General features: G+C 50.5%; 1 pseudogene; it reads right to left on the minus strand.

The window, feature by feature from the left end:
- Positions 1-1,026: 1,026 nt before the first annotated feature.
- LOC103346057 (disheveled-associated activator of morphogenesis 2-like) lies at positions 1,027-8,822 on the minus strand (annotated as a pseudogene).
- Positions 8,823-15,380: the final 6,558 nt, after the last annotated feature.

The raw sequence follows: 15,380 nt of genomic DNA on the forward strand, positions 1-15,380 counted from the left end.
TTGGCCTGGCCAAGTCCCAGACACTGGGTATTTGAGGAGTGAACCAGTGGTTGGAACTCTCTGTCTCTCCTACCACTCTATCTTTCAAATAAATAAATAAAGCCTTAAAAAAGTTATAACGCCCTGCAGCTATAGCTCCTAAATCCTGGGTCAAAGAGAACATGGGTCAACAATGACCACCCCCAGAGCACCAAGACGAGAGAGATGCACAAAATCGGAGTTCCTCTTTTGCTGCATAAATACAAACTGTGACGTGGTGGGAAGTAGGTGTGGCTGCACCTACATCCTCGGCAGGAACATGGGAACCTGTACAGAACACCCCATTGTGTCTATGTGTGAGGGAGGAGGGGGAGGGAAGGACGGAGGGAGAGAACCCAGACAGGGGCAAGGCATGTGGTGTGTGAACTCAGACTGGACACCAAGACACAAGAGGCCAGAGGGGCCAGGGGTCTTACCTGGTGCTTCTAAGAAGCTGAAAACATTTTTTCAAAAACCTTCAGATCCAGGAACCCGAAATACCCGTGTGTCGTCGATGTCATTCCACACGGGGCCGGGGACTCGCTCCTAAGATTCAGGGTGAGATTCAGGCTCAGCTGAGCCAGTTCCTTCACTATGGGGGTGCCCAGGGCCTCCTGAACCCACCTGTCCCCTACAGCAGCCCTGCAGTGGAGCCAGGTCCGAATCCATGCCTCGCTCATCCTGAAGAACAATCTGCTGCAGGATGCGGTCCAGGAGCTGCCTCTGCCGGAGGTAGCCACTGTTCTGCTTGTCTGTGGGAGGACAGGCGTTACACCTGGGCTCAGGCTGGTGACACGTGCCCTTTCCCATCCATGGTAAGCTTCTAGTCTGGCAGGAGAGGGATTGCCATTGCTGATGATGGAGACTCACAAATGCATCCATATGATGGCCTACAACTGACTATGAACGTGTCATATGAACGTGGTCATTTCTGGGAACAAGCGCAGACTTCCCCCAAGGTCCTGAGTAGCCTCATTACGTTTGCAGCAGGACTGGGTGGCCTGGGCCTTAGTTGTCCAGGATGGCGTTCTCGTGTTATCAGAAGTTATCGATCACAGGCTGTGTCCCCAGCATCAGGAACTCATACCGTAGATGTAGGTGGAACTGGTTATCCTGGAGGGGAGGGGGAGACACACAATGGAGAAGCAGCTTTGGTCTCAACACCCGCAAGAGTCCCTGGTGGACTCAGCTCCCCTGCCTCCGCTACAGTTACATTGAATCTCTTGCAGCAAACGCACCTGTAACTGCACCAAGTCCCAGAAGCCCAAGGAAGCACAGGAAGAGGTGTCCTCCAACCTTGCCCTTTCTCTAACGCAGGCCATGGCCCAGTACCATTTAGGTATCCTGCCTCACTGCCCTCAAGCCCCTGACCAGTTCTCTCTTTGCCTCTGGCACTGAAGAGCAGTGGTGTAGCGGACCCAGAACTCAAGCTTTGGGGTTAGACAGGTCTTAGCTCAAATCCCTGCTCTGCTACTTACTACTTAATTAAAAAAAAAAAGTTTGTATCTATTTATCTATATTCACATCTACAGTAGGGGGAAAAGATAAAGATCTTCCATCCACTGGTTCACTCCTCAGGTGGCTGCAATGGGCAGCACTGGGCCAGGCTGAAGCCAGGAGCCAGGAGCTTCATCCTGGTCTCCCATGTAGATGGCAGGGGCCCAAGTGCTTAGGTCATCTGCCAATGCTTTTCCCAGGCCACTAGCAGGGAGTTGGACTGGACTTGGAGTAGCCAGGATACAAACCAGTGTCCATATGGAATGCCAGCATCGCAAGAGGCGACTTTACTTGCTACGCAATGACACCAGCCCCACTTACTAGTTCTATAACTTTGGGAGGGGCTGGCGCTGTGGTGTAGCCGGTAAGGCCTCCCCCTGGAGTGCCGGCATCCCATATGGGCACCAGTTCGAGACCCATATGTCTATGGGCTGGGAAAGCAGAAGATGGCTCAAGTCCTTGGGCCCCTGCACCTGTGTGGGAGACCCAGAAGAAGCTCCTGGCTCCCGGCTACAGATCAGTACAGCTCTGGCCATTGCAGCCAACTGGGGAGTGAACCAGTGGATGGAAGATTTCTCTGTCTCTGCCTCTCCTTCTCTGTGTAACTCTGATTTTCAAATAAATAAATAAATAAATTTTAAAAAAAAAAGTTAAAAAATATAATGTTGGGAAAGCGTTGGTTTCTCCATTTGTAAAATGAGTGTATCACTACTTACCTACAGGGGATGAGATCCATAAAACTTACCAGATGAGATATGCTTACCAATTAATCAGAACATAAACCAGGCCCAGTCAGTGAGTACTGATCAGGTGGCATCATGTGAGGGGTAGATGACTTCCCCCTTCCCACCCCCGCAACTCAGGTCAGTAGGACTGCATGCGTAAAGGTATGCCAGCACAAAGGAGGGCGAGGCAGGGGTCATTTAATTGCCTCCTTTTCCCCTTCTGCCCTTCAAGTTGACCTTGACAGGGGCATCTGATTGTCTTAAGAGTTTAGGAAGGTCATCTCTTCTGCTCTTTAATGATTTCTTCTAATGTTGCTATTTTTGCGGTCTGAGAATCCCATGCTGGCCCCACAGGGAAGACAAACAGAAGCCATGGCTCCAATAGAATATGCCAGGAAAGCATCACCAGTCATTCCAGAAACCACTCCAGAAGCAGGTCCCTAGAAAGGCCTAGAGAGAAAGCCCAAAATGTGCCTCCTTCCATGATGAAGCCCCCGCCAATCTGAGCCAGCATCAGCCAGGCAGGTTTAGGGCTTGTGCACAACACACCCAAGGCAGGATGCTACCTAGGCAGGGGCCTTCTAGGTTTAGATGGAATCAGAAGAATTTTGTGAGGATGGAGCATCAGCATTAGTCCTCACAACTACTTTGGAGAGCCACCAGTAAGCCCTGGGAAGCACTTGAGCACACATGCTCTGCCCCGCACTGGGAGCAGGTGCCCAGGTGCCTCACCTCTCCAGCTCCAGCGTTAAGGACAGCATTGATAAAAGACATGATGGCTGTTTTCAGATTCACTTCATCCCGGCACCGCCCCAAGCTGCGGTCCAGCTCGTTCAGCAGGGTCTGGGTGGAATGCACGCCTGGGTAAGAGGGTTCTACAGGGGCAGCCTCAGGGCTCGGTCCTGGCTGGCCTGGAAGCTAACCTTGCATCCCTTCTGCATCATCTGCAAAGCACCAGGGGCCACTTTCTGCAAGTAGTAGGGCTCCAAACTGCTTGATGACAGCCATACTGGTGGATCAACCCCAGAGCTCCTAACAATGGTTCACATTCACTGACACTCACTCTGTGCCAGTCATGTGGTAGGACAGGCCACACTGTCCTTTTCTAGGCAGGCCAACCAGCACAGAAGAGAACAGCTTGGCCTGAGCTCCCAGCACTGGCTCCAGCATCCCTACATGAGGCACGGGTGCAGGCATGGGGCCTGACATCTTGTTTCCAGCAACTGCACTCAAGTCAGCAATTCTTGACTAAGCCCCCATTGTGAGTCAGGTACTGGGCTCAGAGAGGCAGAGTCCCCAGAATGAAGCAAACCGATATTCCAGTTTCAAGGGACCCACAGTCTGGTGAGCAGGTCCAGTCCATTTTCCCAGCCAAACACCCAACTCAGTCTCTCGTGTCATTTTGTCAGCCCCCTGGGTCCCTGTTCTCTCTGTAGCCTGCATTCTATGCCTTTCACAGCGAGCTTTTGCTTACAGAGAATTCTGGGTCCCCTGTGCAGGATGTCTCTGCACCACCCTGAGCCTCCTCACCTGGAAGCGTGTTCGCTCTGCGGCATATACTTGGTAATGCAGCATGGCCTGGAGCATCTTCTTGTGGCTGCCAGGTACGAGGCACAGGGCACCCAGGACCTCCAGCACGGCCACCTTGGTCTTGCTGTTCTTTGTACGCAGACTCTACGCGATGATGCTGATGGCCTCACGCTGGGCCAGCACATGCATCCGCCCCTGTGAGTTGTTCAACAGTGCCTTGATGCGGGAGGTGTGGATGCAGCTCTCACAGGTGGCATGGTCCATGCTCCGGAGGAAACTCAGCAGACGGTCAAGCCCTCCAGCTCGAAGAAGCGGGTCACAAACCTACCAGCCAGAGATGGCAGAACCAAAGGCAGCTTGTGTCTGCATTTCATTCTGTATGTATTTTGCAAATAGCTTACTACTTGTGGGGTGCATCTCACCTAGGGCCGACTGCTTGGCTTGTTAACAAAGTTTGTCTCAGACACTGAAATCCTATGACCCTCACAAAGCACTCACATCTTACTTGCATTTCAAATACTGTGCATTTGCATATTATATCCCATTGCATAGCTTAAGTGGTTTGTACATGAAAGAGAAGACCACGATGCATCATTATTACATTATTACTTTATTACATTAAACCAGAATGCTCATCTCCAGCAAGGATAGAAACAGTGAGTTAGAGGACAAGCAGTACTTCAGACAGGGACAGCATTAGAATCACTAAATCCAAGGGCCAAGGCTGGGGTAGCTATATTTCAAGGGATCTGTAGGAGGCCAGCAGTTATCCTGACTGTCAGCAGAAACCATGAAAACTCACTTAGGACAGAGGTTCTTAACCTAGAGGCTGTGCTCCCCTAAAGCGTGTACAGAGAGCATTCAAGGATCCAAGGGCTAGAATGGGAAAAGAAAATTATATTTTCCCTTTTGGTAACTGAAATTTAGCATTTCCTCTGTGAAGAATGCAGGCAACAAGTGACAGCCGAGTGAGCAGAGTCCATGACTCTGTCACCCAAAGAAATCACAGCTATTTTCATATCAAATTATGGTTGTTGTAGGTATCTCAAAATGTCATTTACACTCATCAGTACTTCCAAATCACAGTTCTCATCACACCCGGTGCTGGCTTTTGCTGTTTAAGGCATAAAGAAACACATTAATTTCTATCTCATACATTTTTAATGTCTGGTAGCTGCATTTTAATCTAATTGGTTTATTTGTTTAAGCCTATCTATTTTATTATTTAAAAACATCATTTCTGGGAAGTAGCCCGTAGATCTTCCTGGATGCCAGATACCCCTGGTGAGCCCGTGTGCACACACATGTGTGTGTGCGTGTACACACACACAGAGGCTTAGAACTCTTGATTTAGAATAATAATTAATGATCTGAGGAAAGGGTCATAAATTGAACTGCGGGAATCACTATATATTTATTCTAAATGTATTTATGTGCATTATATATTGTTGTAGGAATATGTCTACAACCATTGAATATGCTATCAAATTAAGTTGACAACAGACACTTTTGTACTGATATCATATGCTTTTCTATTATCCACAACAGTTCCACAATGAATACATGTCACTTTTGTGATCAGGATCTTGTCATGGCAAAGTCTAATAAATTGAGGTGATGATGAACCTGGTGATTCTCTCTCAATCCTTCTGACTTCCTGCTCTGCACCCCACCACCGCAGGCCCCAACAACCCCTAGCAGAGTGACAGGCAGATCAAGATGTCCTCACTCCCTGGAAGGCTCTGTTTCCAGGCTCCTGGGGTGGAGCACTCAACCCAGACACTCAATCTCTCTCTCTCCCTCTCTCTCTCTCTCACTCCCCCCCCCCCCCCCAGTCAGTGGATGGCTAGTGTTCAGCAACTGGATCTCTGGGGAAAGAAAAATTAAAGGTCTGCCCACAGTGCTCTCCATTTCCATGGTATAAATACTCCTAGCATAGCCAATTCCAAGCTGTCAACAAGCCATCATTGAACTGGGCTAGGGAAGAAAGACACCGTCACACAGCATCTCCACATGGACATGTACACATGCGTGCACACACACACACAAGCTGCAAGTTCAAGAGTACACTTAATAGTCAGGTGCATTTGTCATGGTACAAAGTAGAAAAGGAATTAGCTGATTAGAGAATGGTATGTTTCAAGCATTTATTAACATTGTTCTCAATATAATTTTCATCCTAAATTTATATTTTAACCACAGCTATGTTTGACAACCAATTTGCAAAACTACTAAAAACTCAACAGCCAGCTCTCATCAGCCAAGTCCAGAGAAACCCTGGCTGACCCAGACACAAGGAACCCCTAGAGGCTCTTGGCATTCTGTAGACTCCACACAGGGTGGCTGGCAAGCTTTCCTCAAGCCTGTGTGACAACGAAGCTGGACAGCTTCTTCACACCACCCGTGGTCTCATCTTGCAGTGGGCCTGTCGTCTGCAGGGGCTGGATCACCTTAACCAGAAGCTAATAGCAAAACCACATCCCAAACCTCATGGCTCCATTTTTCCACTCCCGTGATGACTGGTCCCATCACAGGAGTGAGTGACCGAGAGTGGACAGCAGAGGAGTGCGAGCCAAGGCTCCATGCCAGGGTGCAGGTGCAGCATCCCCGAGCTGGGACTTCCCTCAGTGTGCAGTCCTTGTCTCACCACCAGACCTCCAACGAGAGGACTCACACTTCCTTCCTTTATCTCAGTGTGATCAGAGTATCAAGTTTCATACCCAGGGACTTCTTTTTTTATTTATTTATTTTTTATTTTTTGACAGGCAGAGTGGACAGTGAGAGAGACAGAGAGACAGAGAGAAAGGTCTTCCTTTGCTGTTGGTTCACCCTCCAATAGCCATCACGGCTGGCGCACTGCAGCCGGCGCACCGCGCTGATCTGATGGCAGGAGCCAGGTACTTCTCCTGGTCTCCCATGGGGTGCAAGGCCCAAGCACTTGGGCCATCCTCCACTGCACTCCCTGGCCACAGTAGAGAGCTGGCCTGGAAGAGGGTCAACCGGGACAGAATCCGGCGCCCCGACCGGGACTAGAACCCGCTGTGCTGGTGCCACTAGGCGGAGGATTAGCCTAGTGAGCCGCGGCGCCGGCCCCAGGGACTTCTTAACAAGCAGACTTATGCACTGGCCCGGATGGATATCATCTGGAAGCAGGAAGGTCTGGTGTTAGCACAAACGGGAGACCCTCTGATTGCCCCTGGCTAAGCATGGGGTACAATCATCCCAGACCTGACTCAGATCCCACGAATGCGGTGGGCATTTCTACTTCTATATTTCCAGCCAGCTGTCCTCCATTGCAAGGTGCCATGGCTGCCTATGGACTTCCACTCGGCCCTTCTTCCTCCCTCTGAGATGAGAAGACCCTAGGAAAACCCCAGAAGACAGAGAATGGCTCCCAAGTGTTCCAATGCTCTTCAAGGCTCCTCACCACCTTATTTCACAAAAGCCTGACTGCCTCTTTCTATTGGAATCTAAGCACTGCACCACATGGCCTCAAATCCAATGGAAGGAGTCCATTCTTCTGGGGACACATCTCCTGGCATCCACCTAGTGAGACACCCGTTTCACCCACACAGCGAAGGTATCCTGGGACCCCACCTCAGGCCCAAGAAGAGTCTTGAGAGCAGGAGACCCCAGCACATGGGCTCCCACCCGCTGTCCATTCACCCTCCCTTCCCTGCCCACCGTGCACTGAACACAAGCTCTGCAAAGCAGACGTTGAGCTCCTCGAGGTTCGGGATGGGACTGGAGAACTCCAGGTACTACAGAGGGTGCTTGTCTCAGATGTTGATCTCAGGGAGGTCGCTGCCCTCCCCCCAGGCCATGGCAGCTCCTCCTACAGGATGCTATGGTCACCGCAGGCCATCGGGGCGGGAGGCTCACAGGCAGACATCCTAGGTCCTCATGGTGATCTAGGCAGAACGGAGCACAGGGCGTCAGGCACAGTGGTCAGACTGGGACAGAGGTCATTCTGCCTTCTATTCTCTTTGCTCCACAGAGTAGCAGGGGCCTCAACCCCTCCCAATTCCCACTGCTTCTCTCTGTTTCCCCAGCTCCTTCCACCCAGATGCACTGACACGCCCTCTGGGTGCTTCCTGCAATGCATACTGTCACATTCCTCCTCTCTGTCCCCAGAAAAGCCAGGAGGACTGAGGACTCAGAGTGTGCCTCCCAGGCAGTCAGAGCATGCACTCCTCTTAGGTTCTGCAGGACTGAAGAGTCTGGGGACGGCTGAGCCAAGGGCAGCAGCCAGTAGTGGGGTGAGGATGGAAGTAGGTTGGGTGGGAGACAGCGAGCTGATCCTATAGCAGAGCTCCTGGGTCAGACACTCAGCAGGTAGGGAACAGAGAGCCTTGGGGTCCCCCACAGTTTTCTCCCCAGTGTACTGCACTCAGGCAGGTATGGGTGGATGCCAAATATCCACAAGGTGACGGCTCACCCACCCAGCTAGAAGGAGGCCATTTGCCTTCCCAGAAGGCACTGTGGGAACAGAGAGAGTGAACCCTGGGAAAGGAAATGGGCTGACACTGGAATTGTGTTCAACATCTCAAAGGAAATCTGCTTAGATCTGCACTTTCTTCGAAGGACAAAGGGCGTTGCTCTGGCCAGAGATGAACAGACAGATACCCAGCAGTTGGTGGTGCTCAGGACAGAAAGGGTGAAGTCTACAGCTTGTCACTGGTAAAGCCTTGCTCAGTGATGACCAGGCCTGAGGAGGAACTCTGGCCACCGGTCACGGAGGCCACACAGTCTTCAAATCAAGCAAGCCCGACATTCAGCACGCAGGCCTCCCGAGGGTGGGAGCTGCCTGTGAACGTGGGGTCCTGGACACACTTTCAGATAGCTGGCTGCGCTCAGCAGAGACCCTGAATCCCACACCACTCTGACCAGCAACAGTCGGCCCATCCCATAGAGACCCTCATCCTTTGAATATAAATACAAGACCCTTCGATATCCTTGTTGAATATCGTTGACTTGGTGGTCAAGCTGTTTTTGAGTCTCAATTGCTAGCTGTTTATCTGAGATTCTGACCATGAACAGCGTGGAAGGCATCCATGGTCATCACCCATATCATTAATGGACAGGTCGATTCTGACAAGGACACTGCTACCTTGTCCTGCATGCCAGAGACTTATTCTTCATCACTCTTGGGACAGTCCATCAACCAGCTCAAAGCTCATATAACTATGCTGTCATCCAGCCCCATTTTCTATTTTTTTAATAAATATAAATTTCAAAATTGTTATTGCTGTTGAGAAGCAAAGAGAGACAAAGTAAGAGCACCCATCTGTGGTTCAGTCCCCATATGCTCTTTTTTAAAAAAAAAATTATTTTATTTATTTGAAAGAGTTACAGAGAGAGGTAGAGACAGAGAGAGAGGTCTTCCATCCACTGGTTCACTCCCCAGATGGTCACAATAGCTGGAGCTGCACCGATCTGAAGCCAGGAGCCAGGAGCTTCTTCCAGGTCTCCCACCTGGGTGCAGGGGCCCAAGGACTTGGGCCATCTCTACTGCTTTCCCAGGCCATAGCAGAGAGCTGGATCGGAAGAGGAGCAGCTAGGACTAGAACCAGTGCCCATATGGGATGCCGGCACTTCAGGCCACAGCGTTAACCCACTGTGCCACAGTGCTGGTCCAGCCCCAAATACTCTCTTTTTTTGACAGGCAGAGTGGACAGTGAGAGAGAGAGAGACAGAGAGAAAGGTCTTCTCTTGCTGTTGGTTCACCCTCCAATGGCCGCCGAGGCTGGCATGCTGCGGCCGGCGCATCGCGCTGATCTGATGGCAGGAGCCAGGTACTTCTCCTGGTCTCCCATGCAGGTGCAGGGCCCTAGCACTTGGGCCATCCTCCACTGCACTCCCTGGCCACAGCAGAGAGCTGGCCTGGAAGAGGGGCAACCGGGACAGAATCTGGTGCCCCGACCGGGACTAGAACCCGGTGTGCCGGCGCCGCTAGCCGGAGGATTAGCCTAGTGAGCCATGGCGCCGGCCGCCCCAAATACTCTTAACAGTTATGGGTGGACCAGGCCAAAGCCAGGAGCCAGGAGCTCCACCCAGATTTCTTTCGTGGGGGCAGGGACCCAACTACTTGAGCCACCATCTGCTCGCCGAGCGTCCACTAGCAGAAAGCTGGAGCCAAGAAGCTAGGAAACTCAGGCAATTCTAATACGGGACTGTGTGTCTTCATTGTCAGGCTAAACGTCAGCTCCCCAGCCTCCTTTTCTGTAAAGATAACAAGAGAGGTTTTTCCTAGATCCCCCTGGAACTCCAGATATGCTACATCTAAGGCATTCCTTTGCATCTGCTCTAGAATCTTATCAAAATAACAAAATAAGGCAAATGTGGTGTAACTTGTTCTTAGTGAAAAAGTAATTTCTAGAGGACACTGCTTTGTTTCCCAGCTTCCAATAACACAGCTAGCAACTCCCTGTACTCTGATTTGGACTCTTCTAGAATCACAATCAGTTTTAATCATCACTATAGAGCTTTTAACTGACTGCTGTATCTTTCTTTATGAACTTTGTGACAGGCTTTTAATTTATTTAAAGATTTATTTATTTATTTAAAGATTTACTGTGCTGTGGCACAGTAGGTTAATCCTCTGCCTGCGGTGCCAGTTCTAGTCTCAGCTGCTCCTCTTCCAATCCAGCTCTCTGCTGTGGTCTGGGAAAGCAGTAGAGATGGCCCAAGTCCTTGGGCCCCTGCACCCACATGGGAGACCAGGAAGAAGCACCTGGATCCTGGCTTTGGATCGGTGCAGCTCCAGCCGTTGCAGCCATTTGGGGAGTGAACCAACGAACAGAAGACGTTTCTCTCTGTTTCTCCCTTTGTAACTCTACCTCTCAAATAAATAAATAAAACCTTTTTTAAAAAGATTTTATTTATTTATTTGAAAGGCAGAGTGAGAGTGAGAGTGAGAAAGAGAGAGAGAAAGAGAGAGAGAGGCAGGCATGTCTTTCATCTGCTGGTTCACTCCCCAAATGGCTGTAATCAGGGGAGCTGTGCCATGCTGAAGCCAGTATCCAGAAATTCCATCTGGGTCTCCCACATGTGCGGCAGGAGCTCAAGCCCTTGGGCCATCTTCTGCTGCTTTCCCAGGTGCATTAGTAAAGAGCTAGATCAGAAGTGGAGCGGCCAGGACTTGAACTGGTCCTTGGATATGGCATGCTAGCACCACAGAAGGCAGCTTAACCCACTGCACCACAATGTCAACCCCTTTGACAGGCTTTTTAATTGGCCCAGGACAGCCTCCATGATCAGAGGTTGCCTTGTATTCTTTGAGGGAGGCAAGAAGTAGACAGAGACCTTCCTGACGGGAAGCTCTGCCCCCAAGAGAAGGGCCTCGTGTGCCCGGGGAGGGCTAGTTATATATATTTCTTTTTTTTTACAGGCAGAGTTAGACAGTGAGAGAGAGAGAGAGAGAGAGAGAGAGAGAGAGAGAGAGAAAGGTTCACCCCCCAAATGGGCGCTACAGCTGGCACGCTGCGGCCGGTGCGCCGTGCCGATCTGAAGCCAGGAGCTTCCCCCCATGCAGGTGCAGGGCCCAAGGACTTGGGCCATCCTCCACTGCCTTCCCGGGCCACAACAGAGAGCTGCACTGGAAGAGGAGCAACCGGAATAGAATCCAGCGCCCCAACCGGGACTAGAACCCAGGATGTCGGCGCTGCAGGCAGAGGATTAGCCTAGTGAGCCACGGAGCCAGCTGGGCCTGGTTATATTCTGAGGACAGCTCCCTCTCACAACTTCTCCTGTCTCCCTCATCAGAACACCCAAGGCTGAAACCACAGGCTCTTAGCTGGCAAGAGCCCCAGAAGTCAGGTGGTCTCATGGCAAAGAGCAGAGAAATGGGGTTAATAGAGGAAATGTCTTAAGTGAGGGCACAGGGCTACGGACAGAGCTAGGATGAAAATCCAGGGCTCCAGCGCCCAGGCTGGGGTTTGGGCCCTGCCCAGGCCAGTAGGCCCTGTTCCGCCCTGTCCCTGGGCCCCCAGTAACCTCCCTCTGTTGGAGAAGTCTTATTTCTACTACTTGCTTCAGAAATACCCCCTAGTCTCAAATGCCCCCTCTAGACCATGGGGTGCTTCCAGAAACCCGAGAGGCTGCCCGCTTCTCTACCCTCAATGGAACCTGCCTCTGTCTCACAGCCTGACTACCCATCTCCACTGCTCTAGCACCTCTTCCACTCCAGCATCCTGGTGGCAGGGCACAGGCCTTGAATGCTGACCCACCAGGGTTTGAAAGCTCCCTCTGCCTTCCCAGCAGGTCTCCTAACATCTCAGAGCCCCAGCTCCCTTGCCCGTGACACCACCCCAACCACAGCGTTTGCACTCCAGGTTCTAGAAGAGTAAATGAAGCCATGTGAGCAAACCACCTGTGGCCCAACACTCACTAGCTGAAGAGCAGCACGGCGAGGTGAGAGTTAACCAGCACAGAGCCTACAACCATCAGTGTTTCTCCAGGCACACATGGGACTGCTGAGGCTTGGCCCTATAGGACTTGGCCCAGCCAGACTTAAGAAGTCACTAAGGAGCTGACACTGTGGCGTAGCGGGTAAAGCCGCTGCCTGTAGTGCCAGCATCCCATATGGGTGCAAGTTCGAGTTCCAGCTGCTCCACTTCCAATCCAGCTCTCTGCTAATGCACCTAGAAAAGTGGTAGAAGATGGCCCAAGTGCCTGGTCCCTTGGAGACTCGGAAGTTCTTGGCATCGGATTGGCACAGCTACAGCCATTGTGGCCATTTGGGGAGTGAGCCTGTGGTTGGAAGACCCTTCTCTCTCTTTCCCTCTCTATAACTCTGCCTTTCTTTTTTTATATATAAAGATTTATTTATTTTTATTTGAGAGGCAGATTTACAGAGTGGCAGAGGCACAGAGAGAAAGAGGTTTTCCATCCACTGGTTCACTTTACAGATGGTTGCAATGGCCAGAGCTGTGCCAATCTGAAGCCAGGAGCTTCTTCCAGGTCTCCCATGCAGGTGCAGGGGCCCAAGGACTTGGGCCATCTTCCACTGCTTTCCCAGGCCACAGCAGAGAGCTGGATTGGGAGTGGAGCAGCCAGTTCTTGAACTGGTGCCCATATGGGATGCTGGACTGCAAGCGGCAGCTTTATCTGCTATGCTGGCTCCCACTCTGCCTTTCAAATAAAATAAATCTTAGAAGAAGTCACAAAGCTTTGCCTTCACTAACTGGGACATCAGGTCCAAAGTAGCTGGCTCTTCCTGGGCTCTGAGCTATCGCTAGTTGGAAAGGCAATGAAATCCCTGTGCTGACCTGAGCAGGCAGTGGAGAGTTGGCCAGGGCGGTTCATTTCTGCAAAGCCGCTTAGAGACAAGAGCCATGGAGGAGTCACCTTAGAGGAGCGTGGGAGGAAACAGGAAGTGGAGACACAAGGAAATTCAATGCACTTGAACTTGAGCCAGTGGGATCCCACTTGTTCCCACAGTCACCCACTTTTCCCTCCACGGAAACCTCTGCAGCACAGACAGCTGCCTGTCTCTTCCCCTCTCCTTCTTAGGTCTGCCCGTGCTAAAACACAGAACCCCTGGCCTTCGATAGCAACCATCAGCTGTTAGTTGGCACCTCCCATGAGGGCTGTAAGGGAGCTATGAGGCCCCCACCAAGAGGTCTCCCCTGGCCCGTAGCCCCTGCCTGACTTTGCTCCCAGTTGTCCTGGAAAAAGCATGGGGCCTGAGCTCCAGAGCCCACGTCCCCAACCCCTCTCTGTCACCAGCCAGTTGTGGCCTTGGCTTCCCCCTGTACAGTGGCCAGCCCCACCGAAGACCTCCAAAGACCCAACCAGCCCAACCATCCACACTGTCTAGTTCATTCCCATTCCCAAAGCTTTCCCCAGGGGCTCTCTGCCGCCAGAGCTGTCTCCCCACATCCCATCCTGAGCCAGAAAGGACTTCCTGTTGCTTGATCTCAGTCTTCCCACTAAGCCTGTCAACCAGAAAACCCTAACCCTTACCCCAAAGCCCGAGGCCGGCCACCACCCACACTGTCTCCTGAGTCTTAGGTCCTCAGCAGTGGCCTGCCAGCCATGCTGATTCCTTACACTTCAGTAAATGCTGGTCAGTAATAATACCAGGCTTTGCTATCTACCAGATACTGAGCTGTATCTACATTGTATCTTCACAACTCTCCAAGATAAATGGCCTCATCTTAAAGTTATTTTTAAAAAAAACAACAGTGCTGGCATTGCAGCTATGGCAGAGAGCAGGATCAGAAGAGGAGCATCTGAGACTCAAACCAGTGCCCATGAGATGCCAGCACTGCAGGCAGCGCCTTTACCTGCTACGCCAGAGCTCTGACCCCAAACTACCAGATTTTACATTCGTACTTAGGCTATTGAAGACTTTGATCTGACAGACTACTACCTCCATTGCCAAAGTTTCATTCATTCATTCAACAAATATTGATTGAGATTTCCTGTGTGCCTGTCACCGTAGGCAGAGGGGATACAGCAACGAACAAAACAGTCCAAAGTCTTTTTTTTAAAGATGTATTTTATTTATTTGAAAGACAGTTACAGAGAGAGGTAGAGACAGAGAGAGAGGTCTTCCATCTGCTGGTTCACTCCCCAAATGGCTGAAACAGCTAGAGCTGAGCTGATTGGAAACCAGGAGGTAGGAGCTTCTTCTGGGTCTCCCATGTGGGTACAGAGGCCCAAGGACTTGGACCATCCTTTGCTGCTTTCCCAAGTGTATTAGCAGAGAGCTGAATTGCAAGTGGAAAACCTGGGACTCAGATCAGCTTTCACATGGGATGCCAGCATTGTAGGCCAGGGCTTTAACCCATTGTACCACACCACCGGCTTCCAACCAAAGCCAAAAGCCAGGAACCAGGAGCTCCATCTGGATCTGCCACATGGGTGCAGGGATGCATGCAGTTGGGCCATGTTCTGCTACTTTCTCAAGTGGAAGTCTGGATCAGAAATGGAACAGCCAGGACATGAACCAACAGCCATATGGGATGTAGGTGCTGCAGGTGGTGGTTCCACAGGGAAGGAACCAAAACAGTAGTTTTAGAGGCTACTGGTGAACTCACAGAAAGAGAATTCAATAAAGAAATTCCATTAACAATAGCAACCAAAAAATCAAGTATTTAGGAATAAATTTAACCAATGAAATGAAAGATCTCTACAATTGAAACTGTCAAACATTGATGAAAGAAACCATGAAGGATACAAACAAAAAGGGAAAGATATTCCTTGCTTGTGGATCAGAAAGTTTAATATCATTAAAATGTATATATTGCCTGAGTACTTTACAGATTCAGTGGAATCCCTACCAAAATACCAATGACATTTTTCACAGAGTTAGAAAGGACAATCCTAAAATTCATATGGAATCACAAAAGACCACAAATAGCTGAAGTGATCCTGAACAAGAGAGCCCAAGCTGGAGGCATCACACTACCTGATTTCAAAGCATACTACAAAACCATAGTAATTAAAACAGCTTGGTACTGGAATAAAAACCAATGAGTAACTCATTGGAATAGAAGAGAGAGTCCCAAAATTAATCCACATACATACAGCCAACTGATTTATGACAAACATGCTGAGACCACACAGTGGAGTTAACGACATTATGTCCAAACTGGTGCTGGC

The sequence above is a fragment of the Oryctolagus cuniculus genome, chromosome 13 (genome assembly GCF_964237555.1).
Source record: "Oryctolagus cuniculus chromosome 13, mOryCun1.1, whole genome shotgun sequence".
NCBI lineage: Eukaryota > Metazoa > Chordata > Mammalia > Lagomorpha > Leporidae > Oryctolagus > Oryctolagus cuniculus.